Source organism: Felis catus, chromosome A2 (genome assembly GCF_018350175.1).
Source record: "Felis catus isolate Fca126 chromosome A2, F.catus_Fca126_mat1.0, whole genome shotgun sequence".
NCBI lineage: Eukaryota > Metazoa > Chordata > Mammalia > Carnivora > Felidae > Felis > Felis catus.
The window spans coordinates 45,457,363-45,485,267 of NC_058369.1; positions in this window are offsets into that span (position 1 = coordinate 45,457,363).

Here is a 27,905-nt window from a genome sequence, read left to right on the forward strand (position 1 = left end):
AGGCCTGCATTCCCCCATGCCACAGTCAGCTGGAGCTGGGTAGAAGCTACTCCCTTGAGACAGAGCACAAGCTCTCTGGTTTGCTACAGTTCCTATCACTCTAGTGTTGACAGCAAGACTACACCACCGCTCGTTAGCACTTCCTTCTTGGCTCCTGAATCATTTGAGTCTGTACCCTATTTTACCCTTTACCACTGGTGGCCTATTTCTAGAAATATTTGTTTAGATATCTCTATATATTGTGAAATCATTCATTAGGACAGGAGAGGTCTGTTTAAAAAAGTGATTTTTTGGCACAAAGTTGTAATGAGGGAAAAGCTTAGGAAAAGATCTGGAGCCTAGGTGCCCTGGTAGTCTAGGCTGGCTTCAGTGCCAGGGTACACAGCACAACCAGGGTTAAGTAGGTGTGCAGTGCTCAGAACCACAAAGAAAAAGAGGATGAAGCCTAAAGATGGAGCCACATGGAAACAGCATTGGACGAGGAGAATACCTGGGTTCTATTTCTCACTTCCATTTAACCTACTTTGTGTTACTGAGCAGCTTGCCTAGCCCTTTGGGCTTTAGCCAGCTCTTCCACTAACTGCAGTAAGGTAGCCTTGCCTGCATTGGTTTGTGAACACCCAACATAATCAAGTAATAGATGCAGAAGCCCTTTAATATCTATAGAGTGCAACACACATGTAAAGTATCATTAATTCACCACTTTTCAATTTGGCCTAAGTCTGACATAGCAGAAAAAAATCGAAAAAAAAAAAATAAAACAACCAAAAGAAAGAAGATCCACAATGAGAAGAGCCAAGTTCCTCTAGGACTAAGACCCATCCATCTTTTACACTGCAAACTGTGTGCTGTTGAAAGGCACAGATGGACCCAGTATGAACTGCTAAAGATGGATAATGATGGGCTCATGTCTACCAAGAATTTCAGACCAACAAAGCTTTTTGGCACAAGACGCCAGCCTCTTGGACTCAGAGTGTCACAGGTGAGGTGTTGAGACTCTCTGGCCACCACTGAGATCAGAAACTTTCTAGTGGAACACTCAGAAAGGGTTCTTCAATACACCCTCAGTTTTTTTTTTTCAATATATGAAGTTTATTGCCAAATTGGTTTCCATACAACACCCAGTGCTCATCCCAAAAGGTGCCCTCCTCAATACTCATCACCCACCCTCCCCTCCCTCCCACCTCCCATCAACCTTCAGTTTGTTCTCAGTTTTTAAGAGTCTCTTATGCTTTGGCTCTCTCTCCCACTCTGACCTCTTTTTTTTTTTTTCCTTCCCCTCCCCCATGGGTTTCTGTTAAGTTTCTTAGGATCCACATAAGAGTGAAACCATATGCAATATACCCTCAGTTTTAACTCTGCTCAAAGTTCTCCTACCTTTCCACATGAGTCCAGCTCTACAGTAATTCTCTACCTGCCTCTCTTCCACCTAAATTCATACCTTTTTGAGGTTGATGCCAAGAACACATATCCACATGAAACCACTCCCTACCCTTCTAGGAGGCAGCCAAGGATGCACTGTGTCATGTTGCTGAAAAATAAGAAAAGGAACTAAAAATCAGGAGAAAATATTCTTATTGGGGACCATTAGAACTCAATACCCATGCTAAAGTCATGCATTTCAGCATGAGTAGCTATTCAGAGATTTTTTCTGAATGTAATTTTATTTAACAATTTTCCCATGCCTAAACCATTGATCACATTAGAATAACTAATGATAGTAGAGCCGAAATTCATTTCCTGCATAGTTGACCTCAGAACTAAGGTTTTTGTTTTGTTTTGTTTTTAATGTTTATTTATTTTTGAGAGAGACAGAGAAGAATGTAAGTGGGTTGGGGCAGAGAGAGAGGGAGGCACAGAATCCAAAGCAGGCTCCAGGCTCCGAGCTGTCAGCACAGAGCCTGACACGGGGCTCGAACTCATGAGCTGTGAGATCATGACCTAAGCCGAAGTCGGACGCTCAACCGACTGAGCCATCCAGGTGCCCCAGAACTATGGTTTTAATGGAAGGACTACACTATAGCTGAAAGGCTGTTTTCACACTAGTTTTGCAATCCATACTGACAGTTATTGCAGAAGAAGAAGAGAAGATAAAGGGAGGCCAATTTGGACTCAGAACACAGAAAAATGATCCACAGTCATCAGACTTGACAAAAAATAGGAGTTTTTGATTCAAGAGGTCTTACTCAAGTCCAATGGTACAAACTTTTGCCCTGAGGGATATGAAAGAGAATCACACATCCAGTAGACTGATAGACTAGAAGTTAGATAAACTTCCAGGTTCCTTTCAATATTTTGGTGGCAATATTATCTGTTTTGGCCATGGATAACAGTCTCGGTCCAAGGGTTCATTTGTACTGAGTTAAGCCAAGGCATATACAATGAACAAGAAATGGCTGCAGTGTGATTTTCATGATTGGGCAGGTGTTCTCAGCCCCAAATGAACATGTCCACCACTCTAGCATGCAGAACTTGAAAACAAAACAAAACAAAACAATTTAAGAGAGTGCCAGGTCTGGTTTGCATATTTTAACAGAAGTGTGGAGAAAATTGATTGTTACACTGAGGATTTTCAACTCCATTTTCAGCCAGTGAAAGGGAAAGGGGAAACATATTGTGATGGTTAATTTTGTGTCTCAATTTGACCAGGCCATGGGTGCCAGATTAAACATTATTTCTGGGTGTGTCTCTAAGGGTATTTTTGGATAAGATTAGCATTTGAATCAGTGCACTAAGCAAAGTAGATTGTCCTCCCTAATGTGGATGGGCATTATCCAATCTACTGAAGGCCTGAATAGAATAAAAGGGTCGAGGAAGGAGGAATGTACCCTTTTTTGCTCCTTGCATGCCTGCTTGAACTGGGACATTGATATTCTCATTCCTTTGGGACTGGGATTCATACTCTTGGCTCCCCTGGTACTCAGGTCTTTGGCCCTGGACTAGAATTATGTTGCCAGCTTTCCTGGGTCTCCAGGTTGCAGATGGTAGATTATAGGATTTCTCAGTTTATACAAGCCAATCCCTCATTATAACTCTCATCCTATAGATATATCCTACGGGTTCTGTTTCTCTAGAGAGTCCTAATACCCAGGCAGACTTTCTCTAACTAAAATTAATGAAAGGGAAAGATAGTGAAAATTATAATAGTAGTTTCTACTATGTGTCAAATAACATACTAAGTGTGTTACATAAATGATCTCATTTAATTCTTACTACTACCCCCACATTTTAAAGATAAATAAACTAAGTCTTGGACGGCAGCTGGGAAGATGGCGGGCATAGGAGGACGCTGGGCTCATCGTGTCCTACTGATCACTTAGATTCCACCAACATCTGCCTAAAGAACCCAGAAAACCACCAGAAGACTAGAAGAATGGACTCTCTGGAGCCAAGCATAGACAAGAGGCCCACAGAAGAGGGTAGGAAGGGCGGATAGGCGGTGCACACTACACAGACGGGTGGGAGGGAATGCGGGTGGTGGAGGGGCAGCCTGCCCGGCAAGGCAGAGCCCCCAAGTCTAACTTGCAAAAGCAGATGGGCCAGACCGGGTGAGTTCTGACAGCCAGTGGGACTTAACATCTGGAATGTTATTAGTCAAAAGCTCTGCTCAGAGAGTGGGAGGGCTAGAGGACAACGGGAGGGAGAGTTGTTGAGCCCCGGAGGACAGAGCTCAGCTTGGCGGGGAACAAAGGCTCTGGGAAGCACCATTTCCCTCATCCATTCCCCAGCCAAAATCCCAAAGGGAACCAGTTCCCGTCAGGGAACTTGCTTGCACCGTGCGCAAACACCCAACGCCATGCTTCTGGTGATCCATCCCTCCAATGGGTCTGCCTCCCTCCCGGTACTGCAGGGCCCCTCCTGAAGTAGACCACCGAAGGCAAGGCAAGCTGCATCTGCACCTCCTGCCCTTGTGCACCTTGCGATCCACCCCGGCTAATACACCAGATCCCATTGAAGTAGCACCACAAGCCTGGCAGTGAGCAAGTAGCCCGGACAGGGGCCACATCACTCCACAGTGAGTCCTGCCCCTGGGACAGGGGAAGATAAGGTACACGCCAGTCTGACTGTGGCCCCAGCAGTGAGCTGGGGGCAGACATCAGGTATGACTGCGGCCCCGCCCACCAACGCAAGTTACTCCAGACAGCACAGAGGAAGAGCCCTGCAGTTCCGAGCCACTCCAGGGACTATCCAGAATGACGAAATGTAAGAATTCTTCTCAAAAGAAACTCCAGGAAGTAGCGACAGCTAATGAACTGATCAAAAATGACTTAAACAATATAACAGAAAATGAATTTAAAGTAATAATCATAAATTAATCACTGGGCTTGAAAAAAGTATAGAGAACAGCAGAGAATCTATTGCTACAGATATCAAGGGACTAAGAAACAGTCAGGAGGAGCTAAAAAATGCTATAAGTGAGCTGCAAAATAAAATGGGGGCGACCACAGCTCGGATTGGAGAGGCAGAGGAGAAAATAGGTGAATTAGAAGATAAAATTATGGAAGAAGAGGAAACTGAGAAAAAGAGAGATAAAAAAAATCCAGGAGTATGAGGGGAGAATTAGAGAACTAAGTGATGTGATAAAATGTAATAATATATGCATAATTGGGATTCCAGAGGAGGAACAGAGAGAGAAAGGGGCTGAAGGTATACTTGAAGAAATCATAGCTGAGAACTTCCCTGATCTGGGGAAGGAAAAAGGCATTGAAATCCAAGAGGCACAGAGAACTCCCTTCAGACGTAACTTGAATCGATCTTCTGCATGACATATCATAGTGAAACTGGCAAAATACAAGGATAAAGAGAAAATTTTGAAAGCAGCTAGGGATAAACGTGCTTTAACATATAAAGGGAGACCGATAAGACTTGTGACAGATCTCTCTACTGAAACTTGGCAGGCCAGAAAGGAATGGCAGGAGATCTTCAATGTGATGAACAGAAAAAATATGCAGCCGAGAATCCTTTATCCAGCAAGTCTGTCGTTTAGAATAAAAGGAGAGATAAAGGTCTTCCCAAATAAACAAAAACTGAAGGAATTCATCACCACTAAAGCAACCCTACAAGAGATCCTAAGGGGGATCCTGTGAGACAAAGTACCAGAGACATCATTACAAGCATGAACCTACGGACATCACAATGACTCTAAACCCATATCTTTCTATATTAACACTGAATGTAAACGGACTAAATGCTCCAACCAAAAGTCATAGGGCATCAGAATAGATAAAACAACAAGATCCATCTATTTGCTGTCTATAAGAGACTCATTTTAGACCTGAGGACACCTTCAGATTGAAAGTGAGGGGATGGAGAACTATCTATCATGCTACTAGAAGTCAAAAGAAAGCTGGAGTAGCCATACTTATATCAGACAAACTAGACTTTAAATTAAAGGCTGTAACAAGAGATGAATAAGAGCATTATATAATAATTACAGAGTCTATCTATCAGGAAGAGCCAACAATTATAAATGTCTATCCACCGAATAGGGGTGTCCCAAATATATAAAACAATTACTCACAAACATAAGCAACCTTATTGATAAGAATGTGGTAATTGCAGGGCACTTTAATACTCCACTTACAACAATGGATATGTCATCTAGACACAGGATCAATAAGGAAACAAGGGCCCTGAATGATACATTGGATCAGATGGACTTGACAGATATCTTTAGAACTTTGCATCCCAAAGCAACAGAATATACTTTCTTCTTGAGTGCACATGGAACATTCTCCAAGATAGATCACATACTGTGTCACAAAACAGCCCTTCATAAGTATACAAGAATTGAGATCATACCATGCACACTTTCAGACCACAATGCTATGAAACTTGAAATCAACCACAGGAAAAAGTCTGGAAGACCTCCAAAAGCATGGAGGTTAAAGAACACCCTACTAAAGAATGAATGGGCCAACCAGGAAATTAGAGAAGAAATTGAAAAAGTATATGGCAACAAATGAAAATGAAAATACAACAATCCAAATGCTTTGGGATGCAGCGAAGGCAGTCCTGAGAGGAAAATACATTGCAATCCAGGCCTATCTCAAGAAACAAGAAAAATCCCAAATACAAAATCTAACAGCACACCTAAAGGAAATAGAAGCAGAAGAGCAAAGACACCCCAAATGCAGAAGAAAAGAAATCATAAAGATCAGAGCAGAAATAAACAATCTTAAAAACCTGGAGAGCAGATCAATGAAACAAAGAGTTGGTTTTTTGAAAAAAATAAACAAAATTGATAAACCTCTAGCCAGGCTTCTCAAAAAGAAAAGGGAGATGACCCAAATAGATAAAATCAGGAATGAAAATGGAATTATTACAACCAATCCCTCAGAGATACAAGCAATTATCAGGGAATACTATGAAAAATTATATGCCAACAAACTGGACAACCTGGAAGAAATGGACAAATTCCTAACCACCCACACACTCCCAAAACTCAAACAGGAAGAAATAGAAAGCTTGAAGAGACCCATAAACAGCAAAAAAATTGAATCAGTTATCAAAAATCTCCCAACAAATAAGAGTCCAGGACCAGATGGCTTCCCAGGGGAATTCTACCAGACATTTAAAGCAGAAATAATACCTATCCTTCTCAAGCTATTCCAAGAAATAGAAAGGGAAGGAAAACTTCCAGACTCATTCTATGAAGCCAGCATTACCTTGATTCCTAAACCAGACAGAGACCCAGTAAAAAAAAAGAAGTACAGGCCAATATCCCTGATGAATATGGATGCAAAAATTCTCAATAAGATACTAGCAAATTGAATTCAACGGCATATAAAAAGAATTATTCACCATGATCAAGTGGGATTCATCCCTGGGATGCAGGGCTGGTTCAACATTCTCAAATCAATCAACGTGATGCATCACATTAACAAAAGAAAAGATAAGAACCATATGATCCTGTCAATCAATGCAGAAAAAGCATTTGACATAATTCAGCATCCTTTCTTAATAAAAACCCTCGAGAAAGTCGGGATAGAAGAAACATACTTAAACATCCTAAAAGCCATTTATGAAAAGCCCACAGCTAATATCATCCTCAATGGGGAAAAACTGAGAGCTTTCTCCCTGAGATCAGGAACACGACAGGGATGCCCACTCTCACTGCTGTTGTTTAACATAGTGTTGGAAGTGCTAGCATCAGCAATCAGACAACAAAAGGAAATCAAAGGCATCAAAATTGGCAAAGATGAAGTCACGCTTTCGCTTTTTGCAGATGACATGATATTATACATGGAAAATCTGATAGACTCCACCAAAAGTCTGCTAGAACTGATACATGAATTCAGCAAAGTCGCAGATTACAAAATCAATGTACAGAAATCAGTTGCATTCTTATACACTAACAATGAAGCAACAGAAAGACAGATAAAGAAACTGATCCCATTCACAATTGCACCAAGAAGCATAAAATACCTCGGAATAAACCTAACCAAAGATCTAAAAGATCTGTATCTGAAAAGTACAGAAAGCTTATGAAGGAAATTGAAGAAGATATAAAGAAAAACATTGCATGCTCATGGATTGGAACAATAAATATTGTTAAAATGTCAATACTACCCAAAGCTATCTACACATTCAGTGCAATCCCAATAAAATTGCACCAGCATTCTTCTCGAAGCTAGAACAAACAATCCTAAAATTTGTATGGAACCACAAAAGGCCCTGAGTAAGCCAATGTAATTTTGAAGAAGAAGACCAAAGCAGGAAGCATCACAAACCCAGACTTTAGCCTCTACTACAAAGCTGTAATCATCAAGACACCACGTATTGGCACAAAAACAGACACATAGACTAATGGAATAGAATAGAAACCTCAGACGTAGACCCACAAACGTATGGCCAACTAGTCTTTGACAAAGCCGGAAAGAATATCCAATGGAAAAAAGACAGTCTCTTTAACAAATGGTGCTGGGAAAACTGGACAGCAAAATGCAGAACGATGAAACTAGACCACTTTCTCACACCATTCACATAAACAAACTCAAAATGGATAAAGGACCTGAATGGGAGACAGGAAACCATCAAAACTCTAGAGGAGAAAGCAGGAAAAAACCTTCTGACCTCAGCCGCAGCAATTTCTTACTTGACACATCCCAAAGGCAAGGGAATTAAAAGCAAAAATGAACTACTGGGACCTAATGAAGATAAAAAGCTTCTGCACGGCAAAGGTATCAATCAACAAAACTAAAAGGCAACAAACAGAATGGGAAAAGATATTTGCATATGACATATCAGACAAAGGGCTAGTATCAAAATCTATAAAGAGCTCACCAAACTCCACACCCGAAAAACAAATAATCCAGTGAAGAAATGGGCAGAAAACATGAGTAGACACTTCTCTAAAGAAGACATCCGGATGGCCAACAGGCACATGAAAAGATGCTCAACGTCGCTCCCCATCAGGGAAATACAAATCAAAACCACACTCAGATATCACCTCACTCCAGTCAGAGTGGCCAAAATGAACAAATCAGGAGACTATAGATGCTGGTGAGGATGTGGAGAAACGGGAACCCTCTTGCACCGTTGGTGGGAATGCAAACTGGTGCAGCCGCTCTGGAAAACAGTGTGGAGCTTCCTCAAAAAATTAAAAATAGATCTACCCTATGACCCAGCAATAGCACTGCTAGGAATTTACCCAAGGGATACAGGAGTACTGATGCATAGGGGCACTTGTACCCCAATGTTTATAGCAGCACTCTCAACAATAGCCAAATGATGGAAAGAGCCTAAATGTCCATCAACTGATGAATGGATAAAGAAATTGTGGTTTATATACACAATGGAATACTACGTGGTAATGAGAAAAAAATGAAATATGGCCTTTTGTAGCAACGTGGATGGAACTGGAGAGTGTTATGCTAAGTGAAATAAGTCATACAGAGAAAGACAGATACCATATGCTTTCACTCTCATGTGGATCCTGAGAAACTTAACAGAAGACCATGGGGGAGAAGAAGGAAAAAAAAAAAAGGTTAGAGAGGGAGAGAGCCAAAGCATAAGAGACTCTTAAAAACTGAGAACAAACTGAGGGTTGATGGGGGGTGGGAGGGAAGGTGGGTGATGGGTATTGAGGAGGGCACCTTTTGGGATGAGCACTGGGTGTTGTATGGAAACCAATTTGACAATAAATTTCATATTAAAAAAATAAAAATAAACATACAAACTAAGTCTTAAGACAAGCTAAAACACTTGTCAAAGAATAAGTGCCAGGTATGCAATTCTAAACAAGACTCTGTGACTCTGGAGCAATATTTTTATGGGTAAGAGAAGACAGGCCAATTATCAGATGGTAGGGGACAATGAAAGATGAGAACACAGGAAAGGTGGTGCTATGTAGAGAAATCTCAGCATTTCAGAGAACTTGAAAGAAGCCATAGAGCTCTCTGGGCATCAGTGCCACATTTCTTAGGGTGTAGACAAAATGGAGTAGCAACCCCCAGTGCTTGCATTTGGAGGGTTTGCTTTTGGCATCAATCTCTACCTTCTTCTACTCTCCAGCCTTGGAATCTAAAACTGTGAAAATCTGAAAAGGAAACAAAGTGAACCCTGCAGAGATTTTTGGTGAGCCTGTCTTAATACTAAGGGATCAATGCAGGTCAGTGTACACAGCAGGAAAGGCCTCTGTTAAGTTAGGGGCATCAGGACTATAAAGGGAGGAATAGATGTGATGCTTTGTGGGGGCAAAATGTTAAAGTGTGGTGGCTGGTGGCAGATTAGACAACAAGGCAGAGAAGAAATTGAAGTCAAGATGGTCTCCAAGTATCTTGAAAATTTTCCGGGAAGAGGCTGTACTCCAAACTCCCTAAAGACAGAACCCCTGTTTAGCTCAGTATCCTACCACAGTACCTAGTATAGTGCATAAGATTTATTTCTAGTTTTTGAGTATGGATAGTTGAGAGATGTTTGGTGACACTGAATGAAAATTCGTAGCCATTAATTTGTTGCTGGAAGAGAAGGGAAAGATGGAGGTTCTGCTTGAGACATTTTCAAGTTGTAGGTGTACTGAAAAATAAAGTCCAAACAGATACAGGCTCAGAAATTACTTGTATTCAAAAGGAGAACAAGTCTAAATGTCTTGAAAGATCTCTCTTCCCTCTCATATTCAGCGAGAAGTTGCTAATCCATTGGGCACTTAAACATGTGTACCAAATGACTTCAACCTTTTTGGTGAGCCCACACGGGACCATAACTACTTCTTCCAGCATGTACTTCTATCCAGAATTTATTCAACAAATATTTATTGTGCAAGGCCCAGAGGTAGTACCCAGGATGATTCAGTCATAGAGACTACCCTTAGGAGGCTAAACAGCCTAATGAGGAGATGAGTAAGATCTATAAATGACCAGAAATGATATTCAGAATATTTAACAAATGGTAGAGCCTAAGCACTGGCCAATCAAAATGGATTTCTGCTATAGAATAGGATCTGGGTATTGGAGGGTCCTGGCTAGTACAGCATTACTCTCTTAGTTGTTCAATTGCAGAGAGATCTAAAGGTGTTGAAAGAGGGGCCAGGGTTAGGCCCTTCTCAGGAAGTTTGAGGAAGACACTATCCACTGAATCAAAAGTAATTCAACATTTTAATCACCAGAATAGCAAAATGAGTATACAAAGGTAGATGATCAACCCTTTAAATATTAACAGAAACAATAAATGTACCAGGTAGCTACTGCTGCCTAACAAACCACAAAACACAGTGGCTTTAAATAATGGCCATTGATTATACCTCACAGGTGACAAATGGATCAATTGATCTTGGTGGAGTCCATTCACATGTGTGTGAGTCAAATGGGACCTCTGCTCTAGGGTAGGCTTATCTGAGGGTGCCTTAGCTGGGGAAGCTGTGCTCTACATGTCATTGTTCTTCCTCTAGGACCAGGGGATAGTCACTTCATAGTTACAGGTGCAAGAGGCAGACCCAGTCAGTAAGTTCTTTTTTCATATCTCTGCTTGCATCATTTCTATTAAACCTCACTGCTAAAGCAAGTCACATGGCCAAATATGGTATCAAAGGATGGATTTGGGAATCACCTTCTCCTTAGAGAAACAGCAAAGTCTTATGGCAAAGCTCATAGATATAAGAAGGTGTCATTAATGCAAACTACCACAGCAAACATCTTTTTTGTTTCTTTGTTCTGTATCCATTCCTACTTCTGGAAAGCGCACCTTAACTCTCCTTTAGGAAACCACTCTTACACTTTTGGCCCCTGTGTGGTTGGCCCTTGCTCTCAGTTCTTAAGGATGACATATGTCTCAGGTCTACACAATGACAGCCTTCTACCCACTTTGGCCATGCCCATAGGCTCAGAAATAGGCAGGTGATCCAAGCCAGGCTGATGAGATTGATTTGGGGGGAATTTTGTTGGAGTTATTGTGAAAGAGAGATCTCTTTCTGATAGAAATTGCTGAGAGGCTAGCCCATGAGTCTAGAGCTTCTGGTAGCCATCTTACTATACTGTGGGGAGAGACTTGAGAAAGGTGTCAAATGCAGGAAAACAGGAAGAAATAGAGCATAAAAGTTTAAGTAAATACAGCTGATATCCTTCAGTCCCCTGGTTTCAGCTGTGCCTAAACCAGTCACTCCTGAGATTTTCAAGTATATGTGCCAATATTTCCCCCCTTCTTTTTCTAGATGAGTTTGACTTAGGTTAAAGAGAAATAAAACTATTATGGAAGTTAAGTGTTGAGTAAATTATTTTGGCCAGGAACATTATGGTAGGCTATTTAAGAAGTTGTCATTTTAGCTAAACAGAGTCTCATTTAATGTTTTGACTTAAAAAAAAAATTGCTTTACATTTATGTATTTTTGAAAGAGAGAGACAGAGCATGAGCAGGGGAGGGGGAGGGGCAGAGAGTGAAGGAGACACAATCTGAAGCAGGGTCCAGGTTCTGAGCAAGCTGTCAGCACAGAGCCTGATGTGGCACTCAAACCCATGAACTGTGAGATCATAACATGAGCCAAAGTCAGACATCCAATGGACTGAGCCATTCAGGTGTCCCAATGTTTTGATTTTTTTTTTTTTTTAATGACTAAGGAACTCTTTCAATTCCTCTCTTTTCCCTAAAAGTGATAATTTCCATTAAAAGATCCAGCAACAGCAAACACATTTGAATAGTCAGTAGTTGGGCACCTCTTTCATTTCTACTTGGCAAATTTTAGCATGAAAATGATATCTCTCCAGTAAATACCCTAGTTAATTTTCCAGTTGGTCTAACAATGTATTTAAGGAACTTGCTTCCTAAAAGATTAGTTGGGCCCCACTGGGTTAGGGAGACAATGTAACCCAATTGCTAGGCAGGTCATCTATTCATTATGTATATTTTCATAATTTTTTTTCCCAAAGACCAACTGAAGTGTGAGGGATAATATAGCTTCCTTAAGCAATTGCTTTCAAGTTCTGACGAAGAAAGTCCCAAGCCTAGATTTCAACAGTCTTTCTCAAAGTTGTGCTATTAAAGTCAGCTTGAATTACATCTTATAGTTGCCTTTTTGATTCTACTTCTCCCAAACAGAATTCATATTCCAGTCAAGGTGACCCACACTTGATCTTGTTCACATTTAGACATCTTTCCATCTATTAACTTTCTAAAACATCCTCTAGGACTGAAAATTTAATACATTATAAAAAAAACTTCACAGACTTTCATATATCATCCCAACTGCTCTACTCAAATGTGTAATATTGACTATTCCAACTGTTTGTGCTGATGCTAATCTTAGAGACGAAAGAAATATCAAGGAGGAATACATGTACACATTTGAAAATGCTTCTGGAACAACCATGGTAACAATTTCCACAGCAACATTAATACCACAAGCTAACAGAAAAAGAAATAAGCACAAATATTTTCCTGTGACATACCGTAACCAATTTGGAGATATAAAGAAGCTTAAACCTGTGTGTGGGTGTGTATGTGTGTGTGTGTTCCTGAAACTCAAGTAAAAAAATCAATGATCCAATGAAGCAAACTATTGACATGGAAGACCAAGTTGGTAATCACAAGCCACAAACTCAACTTCCTACGCCTAAATATCCTGATAATCACTTTCATATACATGCACCCACACCAAACATAAACACTCTGCCAATCATAGTGCTTTATCAGTTTTCCATATTCTTGAGAGTACAGGCAGTCACAGTGCTTTTGTTCTGGGCAGACCTTTTCATGTTGGCCACAATGTTGCCACATTTAGAAATCAGTCATAATTTGGCTATAGGTATTGTTTTGGAATATTTCAGCTAAAGTTGGATTCACTTTCCTTGCAATTATGCTCAGAAGATAACACTGCAAAATGCCACCAGAAAGTTCTCATTCCATTTCTCCACTTTCCTGCTCAGATCCAGGAGGAAGAAAGGTTAGAAGAATGGAAGAGAAGATTACCCTCCTGATCTCATCTCCCATTCTTTTTTTTTTTTTTTTTTTTTTTCCATTTCTCAATATTGAGCCATGGTCTGCCAGGTGCTCGAGAAACACTGATGAGCAAACAGACCTTTTATTAATAAAATACTTGCACTAGTAAACTCATAACTGTAGATAAGGGCTCTGAAGGAAAGGCAAGTGTCTATGAGAGTATGTAGCCAAAAAATCAGCCATACTGGTAGGTCTGGGAAGATTTCCCTGGGGAAGTGATAGTTGAGCTAAGATCTGAAGGAATGTAAGTCAACCAAAAGCAATCAAGATATCAGGATGGTAGACATTAATTATCTGCAGAGAAACAGAAGGTGGCAAAGTCAGGGGAGTGAGAGAAACCGAGTGTGACTGGAAAACAGAGAGTATTGCATAGGATTTTGCAGGCAAGAGTAAGGATTTTAAGAGGACTCTGAAAATAAAACTTGTTGAGTTGAGGTAATGATAGACAGGCAGCGAATGAGCCAACTTTCAAGAATAGTTTTTTATTACTGTAAATTACCCAGGAATTTCTCCTCTTTCTTTTTATTAAGGTTTATTAAGGTATAATTGACAAATAATATTGTATATACTTAAAGCTTATAATATTATATATATAATATATATGTATTATATATGTATATATGTATATATATAATATATATATGTATATGTATAATATATATATGTGTGTGTGTATATATATATATATATATATATATATATATATATGTTTATAAGAGTATTTTCCTGTAGAAGTTTTACAGTTTCAGGTCTTATATTCAAGTTAATCTATTTTGAGTTAATTTTTGTGTATAAAGTAAGATAGTGGTCCAGTTTTGTATGTGGCTGTCCAATTTTCCCAACACCATTTATTGAAGTCCTTTCCTCATTGTGTATTCTTGGCTTCTTTGTCATAAATTAATTGACCATTTATGCATGGATATACTTCTGGGCTGTCTAGTCTGTCTCATTAATCTATGTGGTGTTTTTTATGCCAATATCATACTGTTTTAATTACTATAGCTTTCTAATATAGTTTGAAATTAGGGGATGCAATGCCTCTAGCATTTTTTGTTTGTTTGTTTGTTTGTTTTTGTTTCTCAAAGTTGCTTTGGCTATTCAGAGTCTTCTGTGGTTCCATACAAATTCTAGGATTGTTTCATGTCTGTGAAAAAATGCCATTAAAATTTTGATAGGGATTGCATTGAATTTCTATACTGCTTTTGGTAGTATGGACATTTTAATAATATTAATTTTTCCAATCCATGATCACAGAATATCTTTCCAATTATCTGTATCTTATTTCTTTCTTTCATTAATATCTTATAATTTTCAATGTACAAATATTTCACCTCATTGGTTAAATTGATTCCTAAATATCTTATTCTTTGGGATGCAATTGTAAATAGGACTGTTTTTTTAATTACCCTTTCTGATAATTTGTTATTAGTGTGTAGAAATACAATAGATTTTTGTGTATTGATTTTATATTCTGCAATTTTGCTAAATTTGTTTATTAAGTTATAACAGTTTTTTTGAAGGAGTATTTAGGGATATATCTATCTATCTATCTATATCTCACCATGTCATCTGTAAATAGTGACTCTTTTACCTCTTCCTGTTCAGCTTGGAGGCCTCTTATTTCTTTTTCTTGCCTAACTGCTATGGCTAAGACTTCCAAAACTATATTGCATAAAAGTGGTGTGAGTGAGCAGCAGATTCCTGATCTTATAGGAAAACTTTTTACCTTTTCACTAGTGAGTATGATTGGAGCTGGGGGCTCCATGGCCTGTACTATGTTGAGGTGTGTTCATTCCATGCCCATATTATTGAGTTTCTATCATAAATGGATGTTAAATTTTGTCAAATGCTTTTTTCTGCATCTATTGAGATGTTCATATGATTTTTATCCTTTGTTTTGTTAATGTGGTGTATCACATTGACTGATTTGCAGATGTTGAACCATCTTTGCATCACTGGAAGAAATTCCACTTGATCATATTGTGTGATCCTTTCAACGTATCATTGAATTCAGTTTGCTAATATTTGTTGAGGAATTTTGCATTACTGTTCATCACAGATGTTGTCCTGTAGTTTTCTTTTTTTTGTAATGTCTTTGTCTGGTATCATGGTAATGTTGGCTTCATAAAGTTAGTGTGTGAGTTCTCTCCTCTTTCTTTGAGTCTCAAAAGGGTTAGTAACACTTCTTTAAATATTTGGTAGAATTCACCAGTAGCGCTATCTGGTCCTGAGCTTTTGTTTACTGGCAGGTTTTTGATTACTGATTCAATTTCTTTATGAGTAATTGATCTGTTCAGATTTTCTATTTTATCATGATTTAGTTTTGGTCAATTGTATGTTTGTTTGTTTCTTTATTATTTATGGATTTATAATTTATAATATATTATTATTTATTCCTAATAAATTTAGGAATTTATCCATTTCTTCTCACTTGTCCAATTTACTGGTATATAATTATTCCTAGTAATCTCTGATGATTCTAGTATTTCTGTGATATCAGCTGTAACTTCTCTTTTATTTCTAATTTTATTTATTTGAGTCCTTTTTCCCCCCTTGGTGAGTCTAGCTAAATCTTTGTCAATTTTATCATTTCAAAGAACTAGCTCTTACTTTCATTGGTTTTTATATTTCTTTTTAGTCTCTTTCAGTTATTTCTTCTCTAATCTATACTTTCTCTAGTAACTTGGGCTTCATTTTTGTTCTTTTTCTTCTTCCTTGAGGTTGTTACATTTCCATTTTCATTTTTCTCGAGGTTTTTAAAAATTATTTCTCTTGATTTCTTCTTCTTGGTTGTTCAGTAGCGTGTTGTTTAACCTCCATGTATTTGTTAGTTGTCCATTTTTCTTCAAACTATTATGGTTGGAAAAAGATGCTTCATATAATTTCAATCCTCTTAAATTTATTACAATTTCTTTTGTGGAGCAATACACAATCTATCTTAGAAAGTATTCCGTGTGCAGTTAAGGACAATGTGTATTCTGTTGCTTTTGGATGAAATGTTCTCTAAATATCTGTTAAGTCCATCTGGTCTAATGTGTCACTTAAGGACAATATTTCTTTATAGATTTTTCTCTCTGAGTGATCTATCTATTGACATAAGTGGGGTACTAAAGTCCCCTACTATTATTGTATTGCTGTCTATTTCTCCCTTTAGGTCTGTTAATATTTGCTATAATAATTTTGATGCTTCTATGTTGGATGCATAAATACTTATAAAAGTTATATCCTCTTGTTAGAGAAATTGCTTTCTTAATTTCTCCTTCAGATTGTTTGTTGTTAGTACACAGAAATGCAACTGATCTTTGTATGTATTTTGTATACTGTAAATTTACTGATTTTTTTTGTTAGTGCTAACAGTTTTTGGTGGAGTCTTTGGGATTTTCTAAACATAATATCATGGCATCTACAGAGACAATTTTATTTCCTCCTTTCCAATTTGGATACCTCTTCTTTCTTTCCCTCTTCCTCCTTCTCTTCCTTCCTTCCTTCCTTCTTTTCTTTCTTTCTTTCTCTCTCTCTTCCCTTCCTTTCTTTCTTCCTTCCTTCCATTCTCTCTCCCTCCCTCCTTCCCACCCTCTCTCACTCTCTCCTTCTCCCTTTCTGTCTTTCCTCTTTCTTTCTTCCCTTCTTTCCTTCCTTCCTTCCTTCCTTCCTTCCTTCCTTCCTTCCTTCCTTTCTTCCTTCCTTCTACTGTTTTCTTGCCTAATTGCCCTGGCTAAGATTTGCAATAGTATGTTGAATAGAAGTGGTTAGAGTGGGCACCATTGTCTTCTTTATGATCTTAAAAAAGGCTTTCTGGTTTTCACTATTGAGTATGTTACCTGCTTGTCATATATGACCTTTACTATATTGTGGTACATTTCTTTTATACTTAATCATTTAGATCGTTTATCATGAAAGGATGTTGCATATTGTCAAATGCTTTCTCTGCATCTTGTTGAGAAGATCACATGATTATTTTCATTTTGTTATGATCTTTAGTATTCCTCCATTCTCAGTTTCATTTCTGATTTTATTTGAGTCTCTCTCTTCTTCCTAGTCTAGCTAAATATTTGTCCATTTTTTTTATCCTTTCAAAAATCTAGCTCTTAATTTTGTTTATCTTTTTTATTGTTTTTCTAGTGTCTGTTTCATTTATTGCTGCTCTCTAGTCTTTGTTACTTCTTTCCTTCTAGTAATTTCTGATCATATTTTGTTCCTCTTTTTCTATTGCTTTGAGATATAAAGTTAGGTTGTTTATTTTAGACCTTTTATCCCCCCTTAATGTAGGCATTTATGACTAGAAATGTCCCCTTAGAATTGTTTTTGCTACATCCCATAAGTTTTGGTATGTTGTGTTTCCATTTACATTTCTCTCAATATATTTAAAGAACTGTTTTCTTGGATGCACTGATTGTTTATAAAGGTGTTTGATTTCCACATATTGTGAATTTTCCAGCTTTTCTTCCATTACTGTTTTACAGTTTCATACCACTGTGGTCAGAAAAGAATATGATTTCAGTTTTCTTAAATGTGTTAAGACTTGTTTTGTGATCTATTATGTGATTTACCTTGAAGAATATCCATATGTTCTTGAAAAATATGTGCTCTGTTTCTGTTGAATGGAATGTTTTGTATGTGTCTGTTAGGTCCATTTCACCTACAATATAGTTCAAGGTCAATATTTCATTATTGAATTTCTGTATAGATGATCTATCTATTGTTGAAAGTGGAACATTGAAGTCCCCTACTATTTTTGCATTGTTATTTCCCCCTTTAGATCTATTAATATTTGCTTAATATGTTTTGGTGCTCTGATGTTGGGTGCATATGTATTATGCTTTATTCTTTTGACTAATTGATCTTTTTATCACTATATAATGATCTTTGTCTCTTGCTACAGTTTTTTACTTAAAGTTTATTTTGTCTTATGTAAACAAAGCTACCTTGCTCTCTTTTGGGTTCCATTTACATGGAATATCTTTTTCCATCCTTTTACTTTCATCCTATGTGTGTTCTTAAACCTAAAGTGACTGTCTTGTAAGCACAGAGTTGGGTCTTTTTCTTTTTCCTTTTTTTTTTTAATCCACTCAACCATTCTATGATTTTTCACTGCAGAATTTAATCTATTTACATTTAAAGTGATTGTTTATAGGTAAATATTTACTGGTACCTTGTTAATTGTTAATTGTTTCCTGGCTGTTTTGTAGTTCCTTTGCTTCTTTCTTCCTCTCTTGCTATCTTCCTTTGTGATTTGATGATTTTCCAGAACAATATGCTTGGATTCTTTTCTTGTTATCTTTTGTGTATCTAGGAAATGTTATTGCTTTGTGGTTACCAAGAGGCTACATAAGACATCTTATAATTGTAACATTCTCTTTTAAGCTGATAACAACTTAGTTTGGATTACATACAAAAACTACACTTGTCCCCACACATAAATGTGACATTGTATGTTTTAATGTCACAGCATATATCTTTTTCTACTTATACCCATTACCAAATTATTATAGCTGTAGTTATTTTTAATATTTTTTTCTTTTACACTTATACTATAGTTAAGTGATTTATATACTACCATTACAGTATTCAAGTATCCTGAATTTGACTATGCTTATCTTTACCAGTGAGCTTTATACCTTCAGATGTTTTCATGTTACTTATTAATGCCTTTTCATTTAAGCTTGAAAAACTCTAGTGATTCTTATAAGGTAGAACCAGTGGTGATTAACTCCATCAGTTTTTGTTTGTCTGGGAACATATTTATCTCTCTTTAATTTGTGAAGGAAGACTTTGTCAGAGAAAGTAATCTTGGTTGATGGTTTTTTTCTTGTTGTTGTTCTTGTTTTCTTTCAGTGCTTTGAATATATCATCCCACTGTCTCCAGGCCTTCAGTTTCTTCTGAGAAATCTGATAGCCTCATAAGGGTTAACCTGTATGTTGTTGTTGTTGTTGTTGTTGTTGCTGCTGTGGTTTAATGTTTATATGGCTGCTCTTTGGAGAAGATACTAGAAGGGAGAAAGAATGTAATCAAGAAGAGTGATAGAGGCTATTGTAGCCAGAAGACAAGGATGGTGGCTACAGCCACTTCCAAAATATACTTCTAAAATACTTTAGAAGTATCAATAACAGGATCTGTCGCTTGACTGGATGTGTGAGATAAGAGAGAGGGAAAAATTCATGAGGACTCCTCAGGTTTTTGGTATGAGTAATTGTTTGGTCTTCAATATCCATGAGGAATAGTGGAATAAAATAGGGTAACTTTGGGGTCTAATTCACAATTAATATATACATTTACGAGTGCTTTTCTTTATTCTTATCTCTCTCAAATGAGGATATCTGCAGAGAAAAGGTATTAAACAAGCAGTTGAAGGGACTTGAGATGTAGTAAGGCTAGGTGTTGCTGTTAGAATATCCTACTGAATGGGGGCCTGGGTGGCTCAGTTGGTTAAGCATAGTTTTGGCTCAGATCATCATCTTACACTATATAGGTTCAAGCCCTGCATGGAGCTCTGTGCTGACAGTGTGGGGCCTGCTTAGGATTCTCTCTCTCCCTGTCTCTGCCCCTGTCCTGCTCATTATCTCTCTCTCTTTCTCTCTCTCTCTCTCTCTCTCTGCATATGAATAAATAAACTTAAAAAAAGAATGTTCTAACTGAAAACAGTCATGTAAACTTAAGATTAAAAGTTTTAAAGTATCTTGTCTACTTTCCTAGCCCCCACTGCAAAAAATCCTACAGTGATTCACCTCTTGTGTGCATCTCCCAAGTTGGAAATATCAAGGTAACAGATGTGACACATTAAGAATTTGTTAAATATAGATAGTGAGTGAAGGGATTAAATCCAAATTCCTCAGCCTGAAACATGGGCTTCTAAATAACTCAGGAATGAATGTCATTCAAAAGTTCACTGAATTAACTTAATTGCCTCTCCTATTTCGGTACCTGATTCAATATTTTATTTTGAGAGGTTTTTTTTTTAATAAAAAATTTGATTCTGAAGTGTTCTAATTATATTGTATCTTGCGGTGAACTAACTTTGAACTGTGTTACCTCCTCCCAAGGCACAGGACTGGCTAAATTCATTAATTGTCTTTTGATTTCATGGACCATTGAAATGTCAGGCCTTGTGGGTCCCTGCTGAGTGGCTCAGGGTCACCAGTGCCCACAAGGTTTATAATCTTCTTAATTTCAATTATTCCCTCTTTGTCTCCACAAGCTTTTGGAAGGTCTCCTCCTGGGTTTGCTTTTTCTTTGCTTAGAACTGAGTTTCCTCTCCAGCTAGCTCTTTCTACAACTTCCTTATTTTTCTGTGTCATATTCTTTCCCTTGCCAAATTATTAATATTTGAGAATCCTCTTACTTCATGGTCCTGAAATATATTTAGCAGTGGTAATCAAAGTCCAACCTTGCCACTCACTATGAAAATAAATACTAGAATCATATAACCCAGAAAAGACCTAGGCTTCTGGAGTAAAACAGCTTGGAATTCAAATCCCCACATCCCACTTTCTGGTTGCGTGATCTTTGATGAGCTATTTAAATCTTTATGAGTTTCTATTTCTTCATCTACAAAGTAGGCATGTAAAAAACCTATAAAGTATTATTGTGGGTGTTTAATGAGGTAATATACAGAAAGAGCTTTAACACAGTACCTGACATAGGAAACGCCCTTTAAATGTCTGCTCTTATTGCTATTATTATTATCATCTAGGAATGTTGTGCTGTTTGTATGTATCTCATTTACATGCAAGAAAAGTACTGAGCTCAGTGACCAGCGCTCATTAAGCATTCAATAAATTTCAGGTAAAATTACTTATGAATCACCTAGAATCACAGTATATTGTGGAAGAGATTATTAGATAATTAAAGATTATCTAGGTCAACACTCTCATTTAACAGATGAGGAAACATGTTTGAGAAGGGGAATGAGCTGCCAAAAAGGACATAAAGGACAGCTCTGGACTCCATTGCAGACTCTTTCCCAGGTCACCCCCAACCCTGAATAGCAAGTGGTGAACAGAAGGGCTAATTTTTAAGTTGATGAGTGGGGGGTAGGAGAAGAAAGAAAAATGCATAAAAGAAATTGCTAAAATGGACCCAGAAGAGAACCTTGGACCAGATATAGAAAGAACACAGTAGAAAATGTTTCCAATAATTTGCTGGCACAATCAGAGCCTCCTTGAAATCACATCTGACAATAAAAAGTGAGAAAATGAGAGAAAAGTGGAGACAACCATAACACTCAACAAAAAGGTCCAAGGAGTTTTGTAAAGGGACAGAAAGTGTTACAGTGTCTTGACCCTTGATCCTGAGGTAAAAGTGTAGCTTATACTCAGATATTGTCCCAAAAGCCTAGACCTGTTTATCACCTGTGAGTACTTCCAGATTACTTCTGATGGTCCAACAAAGAACTGTTCTTTGGTGTTAACTCTTTTTATTGCTGCTGCTAAGTATGCAAGAATGTGATTCCATCTGGCTCAAGCCTGCAAGAAACTGATCTGTCAAGGAAAGAGTAAATAACCATTGGTGACAGCAATGAGGGAGTGAGTCTTGACAAAACCAAACTCAGTGTCACAAAGGGATGCTGGGCTAACTTGTGGTTTCCTTATCATGAAAGAAGCATTTGCCTACAAATTTGCAGATGCAAAACCCAGAGGAAGGCACTAGAATGAAGACTAGCACACGTATGGACCTAAATGTGAAAGAAGAAACCATCAAAATCCTAGAGGAGAACACAGGCAGCAAGCTCTTTGACCTCGGCCACAGCAACTTCTTACTAGACACTTCAAAGGCAAAGGAAATAAAACAAAAGCAAACATGAACTATTGGGACTTCATCAAGATAAAAATCTTCTGCACAAGAAAGGAAACAATCAACAAAACTAAAAGGAAGCCTACAGGATGAGAAAAGATATTTGCAAACGACATATCTGTTAAAGGGTTAGTATCCAAAACCTATAAAGAACTTATCAAAATAAACATCCAAAAAATAATCAAGTTAAGAAATGGGGAGAGGAAATGAGTAGACATTTTCGTGGGGCGCCTGGGTGGCTCAGTAGGTTAAGCGTCCTACTTTGGCTCAGGTCATGATCTTCCAGGTCGGGGGTTCAAGCCCTGCGTCAGGCTCTGGGCTGACAGCTTGGAGCCTGGAGCCTGCTTCGGAGTCTGTGTCTCCTTCTCTCTATGCCCCTCCCCCGTTCATGCTTTGTCTCTCTCTTTCTGTCAAAACATGAATAAACATTAAAAAAAAAAAAAACAGGATAGACATTTTCCCAAAGACATTCATATGGTTAACCAGACATGAAAAGATGCTCAACACAACTTACCAGGGAAATAGAAATCAAAACCATGATGAAATACTAACTCACAGCTGGCAGAATGGGTAAAATTAACACAAGGAACAAGTGTTGGTGAGGATGTGAAGAAATGGGAACCCTCTTGCAGTGTTGGCGAGAATGCAAACCCATGCAGTCACAATGGAGAACAGTGTGGAGGTTCCTTCAGAAAGCTAAAAATAGAACTACTCTACATCCAGCAATGCACTATTAGGTATTTATACAAAGGATACAAAAATGCTGATTCGAAGGGGTACATACACCCCAATGTTTATATCAGCATTATCAGCAATAGCCAAACTATGGGCAGTGCCCCAATGTTCATCAGCTGATGAATGGATAAATAAGATGTGATATATATATATATATATATATATATATATATATATATATATATAATGAAATATTATTCAGCCATCCAAAAAGAATGAACTCTTGCCATTTGCAATGATGTGGATGCTGGTAGAGTACATTGTGCTAAGTGAAACAAGTCAGCCAGAGAAAGACCAATACCATATGATTCACTCATATGTGGAATTTAAGAAACAAAACAAATTAATATATGGGAAGGGAGAAAAAAGAGAAGAGAGGGAAACTAACCACAAGAGAATCTTAATGATAGAAAACAAACTGAGGCTTGGTGGAGGGATATGGATGGTAGGATGTGTTAAATGGGTGATGGGTATTAAGGAGGGCACTTGTGATAAGCAGTGGGTGTTGCACGTAAGTCATGAATCAATGAATTCTACTTCTGAAACCAATATTGTACTGCATGTTAACTAACTAAAATTTAATAATAAAAAAAAAGAGTAACACATGTATGAAAAAAGGCATATATTTAGATGAAGGAGTACTAAGGGCTTTATAACTTACAGTTTAGCTTCTCTATTTGGCTCCTGCTGTATTATTGTCATGGAGGGTCTCTGAGGTGCTCAAGCCAGTTAGAGTGTAGCAGCTCCCCTATGCTTTGCCATATCATGGGCTTCTTATGCCATGCAAAGTCATGGAAAGCAAACTGCCTCCCTGTAGCAGAAGGAATCTGCCTTGGGGCACCTGGGTGGCTCAGTCAGTTAAGCGTCTGACTTCAACTCAAGTCATGATCTCACAGTCCGTGGGTTCGAGCCGCGTGTCAGGCTCTGTGCTGACAGTTCAGAGCCTGGAGCCTGTTTTGGATTCTGTGTGTCCCTGTGTCTCTCTGCCCCTCCCCTGCTCATGCTCTGTCTCTTTCTGTCTCTCAAAAATAAATAAATGTTAAAAAAAAAAGAAAGAATCTGCCTAAAGTGGAAAGGGGATTGGGCAAAGGTCAAACGTATGGCTAGAACACAAGGCTAAAAGGAAAGAGAAGACTAAGCAAAAAACTTTCTAGGGTAACAAAATAGGCCTTAGCGTCTAGCTAATGACAACATGGAAGAAATAACCCTCAACAGCTCCACTGCTTTTGTCTCTCCCAGTAAGGAAATGATGTTCTTTCCAGTCTATGTAGTAGCATATATAGTATATGCTTAATATGGTGCTGGCATGATTGAGGACAAAAAAAAATTAGAACATGGATTGTGCCTCAAGAATTTACAGATATCAAGCCTTCAGGTTTTCAAGCAAAAGTCTTTTTTTAATATATATTTAACAGATCTCTTAGCAGTATTCAGCATCACCAAGCAGCTAACCTGTATGCTGTTTTCTTAGAGTCATAGGAGAGGTCAGCATAGAAGAAATTCATGTTATTTCTTCACTGGGACATGTCTTGGAATCTCCTATGTGAGAATCACAAGGAGATGAAGTGAAGACTGCTAGTTTCTGAATGGTGGGGTTCAAATATTATAGCTTACAGGGAAGGAAATACCTGATACTTACACTCCTCTCACAACACCTGCATCCAGAGATTCACCGCTAAACCCAGATATGGCCTGAACATCGTTTCTAGGGTACTCCCTGCTGCAGGCAGTATTACCCAGTCAGTAGCATTTGCAAAAAAGAGATGCCTTCCCTGGATAATCCCCAATTTCAAATATGAGTTGGAGACAGAGGAAAGATTAGGGTCCAAGTTGTCTGAAATCTAATTTAGAGTCTTTACACCTTAATTCTGCTTCTCTTCTCTCTTGTGTTGGTGAGGACCCTCAGCTGCTTTACTCCTGCAACATCTTATGACATTCCATATAACCCAGATGTAGGTTTAATTCACAGGAAAGACAGAGTTCATCTTGTAAGTGAGAGTGAGAATGAAGATTTGAAAAATGCACCAAGATCTCCTTACCCTGAGAGTACAGATCCCGACAGGCTAGCTTTAGCTGTTGTGATCATCCTATCCCCCTCACCCAGTTTAACTCAGATGGGTTAAGTTAGCCCATGACGACTAGAACTTAGTGTACCTACACTAAGAGGCAGAGAATAATGGAAATAATAAGCTCTTTAGAATCAGCTAATGACAGGGGGCAATCATCATCTTTTCTAGGGCTAGCTGTGTGACTTTGCACAGATCAGGTGACCTCTTCAAGGCACAGTGCCTTCCTACTAGAAATGGGGTTAATAACACCCACCTAAAAAACTTGTGAGATCAAATGACACACAACATAAAAAGTGCCTTATCTATTGACTAAATCATGGTAGGTGATCAATAAATGGTGGCTATCAATATCATAATCGTGATTTTCCCAAGATTGCTGAAGAGAAAAGAACTCCAGAGAAAGTAGGATACAGGTAAGTGATGTTTTAAAATGAGGATTAAGAGCAAGAGGCTTTATCTGATTTCTGAGGTTGTAGGCAACTGCGAAGAGTGAGCATTATAAAGATCACAACTAGAGGCACAATTGGACCACAGGTATATGGGCTGGTCCTGGAAATGGAGTGACAATGGGGCACAAAGCTACTGCAGATGCTGAGGAAAAACCCAGCCTGGCAGGCACTGCAGAGTATTCAAAGGGCTAAACAAAAACTGGGCCATGGAATAAGCAAGCAGCAGTCACCCGAAGTTCTGGGGGCAGAGGGGAAATCTTGGCCAGAATCACCAGAGGGAATCTCTGGGCAGGCAGTGGGATCCCTGGGACAGACCAGGGTTCAGGGTGACCTCGGCCTTTGGCAGGGACATTGTGAAATCTCATAAGGACCTCTGTCCTAGAGGATCTCTTGTAACATGCAGGTTACTATGGTGTCATTTCATTTTCCAAGCTCAGAGGCCGAAGGCTAGACTGACTTATAGATGGGGATCAATTAGCAGCTACATATGAGAGAAAGAAGAGAGAAAGTATTGGAACTAGGTAGGGTCAGAAATGCATAGTAAGAATTTTAGGGCCACAGAAACCTAAGTTAAAAACAATAGCTGGCTGTTTGTCTTAGGAACTGACAGACCTTAGACACATTATTTTTCAAAGCCTCTAAGTTTTCATCTGTAACATGGGGATAAGAGCTAGGAGACAACATTGCTATGGGGACTTTACAAAATGGATGTAAGCTTTGTTTCTTCACAACCCTGTCTAACAATGACTTAAATATAAATTCTCATTTGCATCTTAATAACTATCTAGAAAAAATACACATAAAATATGATAATATATAAAACATTATAGTTATAGCATATTCAACAATGGGTACTATAGATGATATTAGTATACCTCCATGTGTATGTCACTTTTCAATTGACAGTCTTAGCACACATCCACTTTCTTGTTGGATCTTCACACTTTGTGATAGAGGCAGAGTAAGAAAAACAATACCAGACTAGAAAAAGTAAAATGTTCAGCAAATGGAGAACTTTTTGTATTAATAATGTTTTTTATATACTATATTTTATGATGGTTTAACATCTTGGGGTCTTGTGGAACCAGGGAGGGATTACTTTTCCAAGGGTTAGCTAATTTTAGAGACTACTAACAACTTTCCTTCAGCATGCATCTCCTGTGCAAACCAACCAATCCAGAACCCATACCCCTAACCGCCTCCTTCATTTAACATTCCTTTTCCCCCTTTTCCCCACTCCAGGGCCAGGTGCCAGACAATTAGGGACCACCCCTATATCCTAGAGTCTGCTGAAATTATTCTAGCCATCCAGTCCTAAACTTGCTTAGTTTGCTTACTTCACCTCACCCATTCCTTCCCACAAAAACAATAAGGAGTGTGCTTTTCTCTACTCCCTCTGCCTCCTGACCAAACATGGTACTTCCCCCATGTGGTCTTGTATGGCATTGCATGTCATTCCCTTCCTCTTGGGAATTGTGGAGTAACAAACCATCATCATTCAATGTCAATTGTCTCCTGATCTGTTAACCTCACCATACCTGAATAAAAACAACATCCCAGATACAGACGGCCAACAGACACATGTAAAGATTCTCCACATCACTCATCATCAATCATCATCAGGGAAATACAAATCAAAATTACAAATTACAATGAGATATCACCTCATTCCTGTAGAATGGCTAAAATCTAGAAGAGAAGAAACAAGAAGTGTTGGGGAGGATGTGAAGAAAAAGAAACACTCATGCACTGTTGGTAGGAATGTACATTGGTGCAGCCACTCTGGGAAAAAGTATGGTGGTTCCTCAAATAATTAAAACAGAAGTACCATCTGATCCAATAATTCCACTATTGGGTATTTACTCAGGGAGAATGAAAACACTAACTCAAAAAGATATATGCACCCCCCATGTTTATTGCAGCATTATTTACAATAGCCAAGATATAGAAATGTGTGTCTATCAATAGACAAATGGATAAGGAAAATGTGGCATACACACACACACACACACACACACACACACACACAATGGAATCTCACACAGCCATAAAAAAGGATGAGATTGTGCCATTTGAGACAACATGGATGGACCTAGAGGGTATTATACTAAGTGAAATAAGTCAGGCTGAGAAAGACAAATACCATATGATTACATTCATAAATGGAATCTAAAAAAAATGAATAAAACAAAAGAGCAGAATCATAACCATAAATACACAGAACAAACTGATAGTTTCCAGAGGGGAGGCAGGCAGTGGTTTGGTAAAATGGGTGAAGGGAAGAGGGAGATATAAACCTCCAGTTATGAAATGAATAAGTCATGGGAATAAAAAGCAGAGCATAAGGAATACAGTTAATGTATTGCAATAGTGCTGTAATGGGTCAGATGGTAGCTATACTTGTTGTGAACATAGCATAATGCATAAACT